At 37.4% G+C, this 9,400-nt stretch overlaps 1 protein-coding gene across 4 annotated transcripts in view; it reads left to right on the plus strand.

Moving 5' to 3' along the window:
- The first annotated feature begins 1,285 nt into the window (after positions 1-1,285).
- The window catches only part of LOC120977635 (SLAIN motif-containing protein-like), a 45,937-nt gene continuing 37,822 nt past the window's right edge, over positions 1,286-9,400 (plus strand). For 3 of the 4 annotated variants that reach the window (XR_005773938.1, XM_040405649.1, XM_040405653.1), the window contains exon 1: positions 1,286-1,383. The gene's annotated coding sequence lies outside the window, so the exon portion shown is untranslated. Of the gene's footprint in view, positions 1,384-1,416; positions 1,448-9,400 lie in introns of those variants that run through there. The other variant, XM_040405651.1, reaches the window with a different exon arrangement.

Raw genomic sequence — 9,400 nt, forward strand, 5'->3', positions numbered from 1 at the left:
GGAGAACCCCTTCTTAGGGAGGAAAACAAGGACATAGTCTCGGCTGAGACGTGTTCATATATATCCCAGCTAGAGCACCTTTAGCTCTGCAGTATGAAGAAGCAGAAACTACAGTCAAACTCCAGAGTCAAGGAAGAAAACATCCCTTGAGAATCCATCTGTGAGATAAGTCCAGAGTCGTAGGAGAAGCCAAGTCTGTCCCCACACAGCAGAAGGTACCAGATAAGTGCAGAAGCTAACCCTGCCACAGTTACATAGCTACCAAGCAGACGTTTATCCTGCAAGCTCCACATTTAAAGCAGAAGTATTCATCCCTGCCAATGATTGCCAAAACCTGCTGGGACCAAGAGACCAAAGCTGTATACCGCTTGGATGAAAGTTACCTAGTAAAGCAACGTTTGAACTTCATCTAAAGGTCTGGACATCATTTATTCTGCAAAGTTCCTCTATTACTCCTACTATCACTACACTCAAATTTATTGCAAGTGAGCGAGGAACCAGGAGTCCGGCCGTACCCAGGTAGGAGACACCGTAACACAACTAACATCAAGCTATAGAGACATTATAGGCTATTACACCACTCTGGCATTCCTAATCTGGGACGTGCGTTACAACACCTTGGAAGGGCCCTGGGATAGTACCCTGCGCACGCTGCAATTGGCGTCATGACAAATACAGGATATATTATCCACCCCTACCTGCCGGCTGCAGAATCCTCTGCCACAAGTGTGAAAGTACCCTTACTCCTATGTTGTCACACATTTTGAGATCGGTTTAGTAATCAATTCATAACTTCCAGCAGGAATAATAAAGGAATGGCGCAGCACAGAGTCATAAGACTAGATGCTCCAGAATTATTATTACATTGGGAACACAAGTAGTTACTAGAACAGACAGGAAAGCCCTATAGGCCATATCCTGGAGCCTTTGTCTGCCCACTCCTATTTACTTCAGTCGTGGGTAATAAATCGCATGCCATGCTGGGGCGCGATTTCGATTTGCAAAACACGATGAAGGATGATGAGTACTGCCGCCTCCTCCTCCTCCTCGCCAGACACCTGTTCATTTTAAACTGACCACGCCTCCAAGCTCATAGATCCGCCCCTCTTGGTTCAGATCACGCTAGCCACGCCCCGTCTCTCCAGATCTGCGCCCGGATACGCCCCGCTCAATTATTTCCTCGTCTAAACGATTGCGCTAGGCCCCGCCCCTCTCATTTAATATGCTTTGTGGAGCAGCCGCCTGTCCCCGCCCCTCTCCGTTCACGTCGCGCTCAGGGAGGCTCCGCCCCTCGGCCGTTCGCGGAGGATACTGCCGCTGTGGGTGAGGTGAGGAGTGCGCGTCCACGAGAGATGCTGCTGCCGCCGCCGTGCTGACCGAGAGGTGAGGGGCGCGCCCGGTGGCGGGGAAGGGGGATGCTGAATGGAGATGGACGGAGCACGGCGAGGTAGGATGCGGCGGTGTACAGGGGCCGAGCCGTTAGCTTTTGTTCCCATGTGTAGCCGTTCTCTCCCGGCCTTGCAGTCCTGCCCATTGTCTGCATCCGGCTCCCTCCAGACACAATACCGGGGGACAATGCCCGAGCTCCAGTGCATTGGCTGCCCCTCCACCCGATGCCTCCAGTGCACTGCCCGTGATCTCCGGGGAGCAGCAGATGTGGCCAGTGCACCTGTCTGCTCCTCCACTGTGCAGTGCTCATACAGGTCCAGTGCACTGCTACTATTCCCATTATATATATACTATCCAGTGCACTGCTAGGATTCCCATTATATATATATATACTATCCAGTGCACTGCTAGTATTCCCATTATATATATATACTATCCAGTGCACTGCTAGTATTCCCATTATATATATACTATCCAGTGCACTGCTACTATTCCCCTTATATATATACTATCCAGTGCACTGCTAGTATTCCCATTATATATATATATATATATATATATATATATATACTATCCAGTGCACTGCTAGTATTCCCATTATATATATACTATCCAGTGCACTGCTAGTATTCCCATTATATATATATATACTATCCAGTGCACTGCTAGTATTCCCATTATATATATATATATATATATATATATATACACTATCCAGTGCACTGCTAGTATTCCCATTATATATATACTATCCAGTGCACTGCTAGTATTCCCATTATATATATATATACTATCCAGTGCACTGCTAGTATTCCCATTATATATATATATATATATATATATATACTATCCAGTGCACTGCTACTATTCCCCTTATATATATACTATCCAGTGCACTGCTAGTGTTCCCATTATATATATATACTATCCAGTGCACTGCTAGTATTCCCATTATATATATACTATCCAGTGCACTGCTAGTATTCCCATTATATATATATATACTATCCAGTGCACTGCTAGTATTCCCATTATATATATATATATATATATATATATATATATACTATCCAGTGCACTGCTACTATTCCCCTTATATATATACTATCCAGTGCACTGCTAGTATTCCCATTATATATATACTATCCAGTGCACTGCTAGTATTCCCATTATATATATATATATATATATATATATATACTATCCAGTGCACTGCTAGTATTCCCATTATATATATATATATACTATCCAGTGCACTGCTAGTATTCCCATTATATATATATATATATATATATATATATATATACACTATCCAGTGCACTGCTAGTATTCCCATTATATATATTCTATCCAGTGCACTGCTAGTATTCCCATTATATATATATATATATATATATATATATATATATATATATATATATATACTATCCAGTGCACTGCTAGTATTCCCATTATATATATATATATATATATATATATATATATATATATATATACATATATATATACATATATATAGTCATGTGAAAAAATTAGGACACCCTTTGAAAGCATGTGGTTTTTTGTAACATTTTTAATAAATGGTTATTTCATCTCCGTTTCAACAATACAGAGAGATTAAAGTAATCCGACTAAACAAAGAAAACTGAAGAAAAGTCTTTTCAAGATCTTCTGTAAATGTCATTCTACAAAAATGCCTATTCTAACTGAGGAAAAAGATAGGACACCCTTGCCCCTAATAGCGAGTGTTACCTCCTTTGGCTGAAATAACTGCAGTGAGACGGTTCTTGTAGCCATCTACCAGTCTTCGACATCGGTCTGAGGAAATTTTACCCCACTCCTCAATGCAGAACTTTTTCAGCTGTGAGATGTTTGAGGGGTTTCTTGCACGTACAGCCCTTTTCAAGTCACCCCACAGCATCTCAATGGGATTCAAATCTGGACTTTGACTTGGCCATTCCAGGACTCTCCATTTCTTCTTTTTCAGCCAATCTTTGGTTGATTTACTAGTATGTTTTGGGTCATTGTCATGTTGCATGGTCCAGTTCCGCTTCAGCTTTAATTTTCTAACTGATGGTCTCACATGTTCTTCAAGCACCTTCTGATACACAGTAGAATTCATCGTGGATTCTATGATGGTGAGCTGACCAGGTCCTGCTGCAGCAAAGCAGCCCCAAACCATGACACTTCCACCTCCATGCTTCACAGTTGGTATGAGGTTCTTTTCTTGGAATGCTGTGTTTGGTTTACGCCAAACATGTCCTCTGCTGTTGTGTCCAAATAATTCAATTTTGGACTCATCTGTCCAAAGAACATTATTCCAGAAGTCCTGGTCTTTGTCAACTTTATCTCTGGCAAATGTCAGTCTGGCCTCGATGTTTCTCTTGGAAAGCAAAGGTTTCCTCCTTGCACACCTCCCATGCAAGTTAAACTTGTACAGTCTCTTTCTGATTGTAGAGGCATGTACTTCTACATCAACAGTAGCCAGAGCCTGCTGTAGTTCTCGAGATGACACTTTAGGGTTTTTGGATACCTCTTTTAGCATCTTGCGGTCTGCTCTTGGGGTGAACTTGCTGGGGCCACCAGTCCTGGGCATGTTGGCAGTTGTTTTGAAAGCCCTTCACTTGTAGACTATCTTCCGGACAGTGGAATGGCTGATTTCAAAATCTTTTGAGATCTTTTTAAATCCCTTCCCAGACTCATAGGCTGCTACAATCTTTTTTCTGAAGTCCTCTGACAGCTCTTTTGCTCTCACCATGGTGCTCACTCTCACTTCAACAGTCAGGAGCACACCAAACTAAATGTCTGAGGTTTAAATAGGGCAAGCCTTATTCAACATGCAGAGTAACGATCTACTAATTATGTGCACCTGGTGTGATATACCTGTGTGAGATCTGAGCCAATTTAAGAGGGAATACATGTGAGGGTGTCCTATCTTTTTCCTCAGTTAGAATAGGCATTTTTGTAGAATGACTTTTACAGAAGATCTTGAAAAGACTTTTCTTCAGTTTTCTTTGTTTAGTCGGATTACTTTAATCTCTCTGTATTGTTGAAACGGAGATGAAATAACCATTTATTAAAAATGTTACAAAAAACCACATGCTTTCAAAGGGTGTCCTAATTTTTTCACATGACTGTATATATATATACTATCCAGTGCACTGCTAGTATTCCCATTATATATATATATATATATATATATATATATATATATATATATATATATATATATATATATATATATATAGAACAAGGAAGGACACCGCAGCACATCCGTAGGTGAAAAATAGTGGATCTTTATTCACCCTTGCGACGTTTCAGTCCACTTGCTGGGACTATTATCAAGCCTTGATAATAGTCCCAGCAAGTGGACTGAAACGTCGCAAGGGTGAATAAAGATCCACTATTTTTCACCTACGGATGTGCTGCGGTGTCCTTCCTTGTTCTATATATATATATATATATAATGGGAATCCTAGCAGTGCACTGGATAATATCTCTATCTCTATCTCTATCTCTATCTCTATCTCTATCTCTATCTCTATCTCTATCTCTATCTCTATCTCTATCTCTATCTCTATCTCTATCTCTATCTCTATCTCTATCTCTATCTCTATCTCTATCTCTATCTCTATCTCTATCTCTATCTCTATCTCTATCTCTATCTCTATCTCTATCTCTATCTCTATCTCTAACTCTATCTCTATCTCTATCTCTATCTCTATCTCTTTCTCTATCTCTATCTCTATCTCTATCTCTATCTCTATCTCTATCTCTATCTCTATCTCTATCTCTATCTCTATCTCTATCTCTATCTCTATCTCTATCTCTATCTCTATCTCTATCTCTATCTCTATCTCTATCTCTATCTCTATCTCTATCTCTATCTCTATCTCTATCTCTATCTCTATCTCTATCTCTATCTCTATCTCTATCTCTATCTCTATCTCTATCTCTATCTCTATCTCTATCTCTATCTCTATCTCTATCTCTATCTCTATCTCTATCTCTATCTCTATCTCTATCTCTATCTCTATCTCTATCTCTATCTCTATCTCTATCTCTATCTCTATCTCTATCTCTATCTCTATCTCTATCTCTATCTCTATCTCTATCTCTATCTCTATCTCTATCTCTATCTCTATCTCTATCTCTATCTCTATCTCTATCTCTATCTCTATCTCTATCTCTATCTCTATCTCTATCTCTCTCTCTATCTCTATCTCTATCTCTATCTCTATCTCTATCTCTATCTCTATCTCTATCTCTATCTCTATCTCTATCTCTATCTCTATCTCTATCTCTATCTCTATCTCTATCTCTATCTCTATCTCTATCTCTATCTCTATCTCTATCTCTATCTCTATCTCTATCTCTATCTCTATCTCTATCTCTATCTCTATCTCTATCTCTATCTCTATCTCTATCTCTATCTCTATCTCTATCTCTATCTCTATCTCTATCTCTATCTCTATCTCTATCTCTATCTCTATCTCTATCTCTATCTCTATCTCTATCTCTATCTCTATCTCTATCTCTATCTCTATCTCTATCTCTATCTCTATCTCTATCTCTATCTCTATCTCTATCTCTATCTCTATCTCTATCTCTATCTCTATCTCTATCTCTATCTCTATCTCTATCTCTATCTCTATCTCTATCTCTATCTCTATCTCTATCTCTATCTCTATCTCTATCTCTATCTCTATCTCTATCTCTATCTCTATCTCTATCTCTATCTCTATCTCTATCTCTATCTCTATCTCTATCTCTATCTCTATCTCTATCTCTATCTCTATCTCTATCTCTATCTCTATCTCTAATCTCTATCTCTATCTCTATCTCTATCTCTATCTCTATCTCTATCTCTATCTCTATCTTATCTCTATCTCTATCTCTATCTCTATCTCTATCTCTATCTCTATCTCTATCTCTATCTCTATCTCTATCTCTATCTCTATCTCTATCTCTATCTCTATCTCTATCTCTATCTCTATCTCTATCTCTATCTCTATCTCTATCTCTATCTCTATCTCTATCTCTATCTCTATCTCTATCTCTATTCTCTCTATCTCTATCTCTATCTCTCTATCTCTATCTCTTATCTCTATCTCTATCTCTATCTCTATCTCTATCTCTATCTCTATCTCTATCTCTATCTCTATCTCTATCTCTATCTCTATCTCTATCTCTATCTCTATCTCTATCTCTATCTCTATCTCTATCTCTATCTCTATCTCTATCTCTATCTCTATCTCTATCTCTATCTCTATCTCTATCTCTATCTCTATCTCTATCTCTATCTCTATCTCTATCTCTATCTCTATCTCTATCTCTATCTCTATCTCTATCTCTATCTCTATCTCTATCTCTATCTCTATCTCTATCTCTATCTCTATCTCTATCTCTCTATCTCTATCTCTATCTCTATCTCTATCTCTATCTCTATCTCTATCTCTATCTCTATCTCTATCTCTATCTCTATCTCTATCTCTATCTATCTCTATCTCTATCATCTATCTCTATCTCTATCTCTATCTCTATCTCTATCTCTATCTCTAGTCTCTATCCTCTATCTCTATCTCTATCTCTATCTCTATCTCTATCTCTTCTCTATCTCTATCCTATCTCTATCTCTATCTCTATCTCTATCTCTATCTCTCTATCTCTATCTCTATCTCTATCTCTATCTCTATCTCTATCTCTATCTCTATCTCTATCTCTATCTCTACTCTATCTCTATCTCTATCTCTATCTCTATCCTCTATCTCTATCTCTATCTCTAGCTCTATCTCTATCTCTATCTCTATCTCTATCTCTATCTCTATCTCTATCTCTATCTCTATCTCTATCTCTATCTCTATCTCTATCTCTATCTCTATCTCTATCTCTATCTCTATCTCTATCTCTATCTCTATCTCTATCTCTATCTCTATCTCTATCTCTATCTCTATCTCTATCTCTATCTCTATCTCTATCTCTATCTCTATCTCTATCTCTATCTCTATCTCTATCTCTATCTCTATCTCTATCTCTATCTCTATCTCTATCTCTATCTCTATCTCTATCTCTATCTCTATCTCTATCTATATCTCTATCTCTATCTCTATCTCTATCTCTATCTCTATCTCTATCTCTATCTCTATCTCTATCTCTATCTCTATCTCTATCTCTATCTCTATCTCTATCTCTATCTCTATCTCTATCTATCTCTATCTCCTATCTCTATCTCTATCTCTATCTATCTCTATCTCTATCTCTACTCTCTATCTCTATCTCTATCTCTATCTCTATCTCTATCTCTATCTCTATCTCTATCTCATACTCTATCTCTATCTCTATCTCTATCTCTATCTCTATCTCTATCTCTATCTCTATCTCTATCTCTATCTCTATCTCTATCTCTATCTCTATCTCTATCTCTATCTCTATCTCTATCTCTATCTCTATCTATCTCTATCTCTATCTCTATCTCTATCTCTATCTCTATCTCTATCTCTATCTCTATCTCTATCTCTATCTCTATCTCTATCTCTATCTCTATCTCTATCTCTATCTCTATCTCTATCTCTATCTCTATCTCTATCTCTATCTCTATCTCTATCTCTATCTCTATCTCTATCTCTATCTCTATCTCTATCTCTATCTCTATCTCTATCTCTATCTCTATCTCTATCTCTATCTCTATCTCTATCTCTATCTCTATCTCTATCTCTATCTCTATCTCTATCTCTATCTCTATCTCTATCTCTATCTCTATCTCTATCTCTATCTCTATCTCTATCTCTATCTCTATCTCTATCTCTATCTCTATCTCTATCTCTATCTCTATCTCTATCTCTATCTCTATCTCTATCTCTATCTCTATCTCTATCTCTATCTCTATCTCTATCTCTATCTCTATCTCTATCTCTATCTCTATCTCTATCTCTATCTCTATCTCTATCTCTATCTCTATCTCTATCTCTATCTCTATCTCTATCTCTATCTCTATCTCTATCTCTATCTCTATCTCTATCTCTATCTCTATCTCTACTCTATCTCTATCTCTATTCTCTATCTCTAGCTCTATCTCTATCTCTATCTCTATCTCTACTCTATCTACTATCTCTATCTCTATCTCTATCTCTATCTCTATCTCTATCTCTATCTCTATCTCTATCTCTATCTCTATCTCTATCTCTATCTCTATCTCTATCTCTATCTCTATCTCTATCTCTATCTCTATCTCTATCTCTATCTCTATCTCTATCTCTATCTCTATCTCTATCTCTATCTCTAGCTCTATCTCTATCTCTATCTCTATCTCTATCTCTATCTCTATCTCTATCTCTATCTCTATCTCTATCTCTATCTCTATCTCTATCTCTATCTCTTATCTCTATCTCTATCTCTATCTCTATTCTATCTCTATCTCTATCTCTATCTCTATCTCTATCTCTATCTCTATCTCTATCTCTATCTCTATCTCTATCTCTATCTCTATCTATCTCTATCTCTATCTCTATCTCTATCTCTATCTCTATCTCTATCTCTATCTCTATCTCTATCTCTATCTCTATCTCTATCTCTATCTCTATCTCTATCTCTATCTCTATCTCTATCTCTATCTCTATCTCTATCTCTATCTCTATCTCTATCTCTATCTCTATCTCTATCTCTATCTCTATCTCTATCTCTATCTCTATCTCTATCTCTATCTCTATCTCTATCTCTATCTCTATCTCTATCTCTATCTCTATCTCTATCTCTATCTCTATCTCTCTATCTCTATCTCTATCTCTATCTCTATCTCTATCTCTATCTCTATCTCTATCTCTATCTCTATCTCTATCTCTATCTCTATCTCTATCTCTATCTCTATCTCTATCTCTATCTCTATCTCTATCTCTATCTCTATCTCTATCTCTATCTCTATCTCTATCTCTATCTCTATCTCTATCTCTATCTCTATCTCTATCTCTATCTCTATCTCTATCTCTATCTCTATCTCTATCTCTATCTCTATCTC

Source organism: Bufo bufo, chromosome 8 (genome assembly GCF_905171765.1).
Source record: "Bufo bufo chromosome 8, aBufBuf1.1, whole genome shotgun sequence".
NCBI lineage: Eukaryota > Metazoa > Chordata > Amphibia > Anura > Bufonidae > Bufo > Bufo bufo.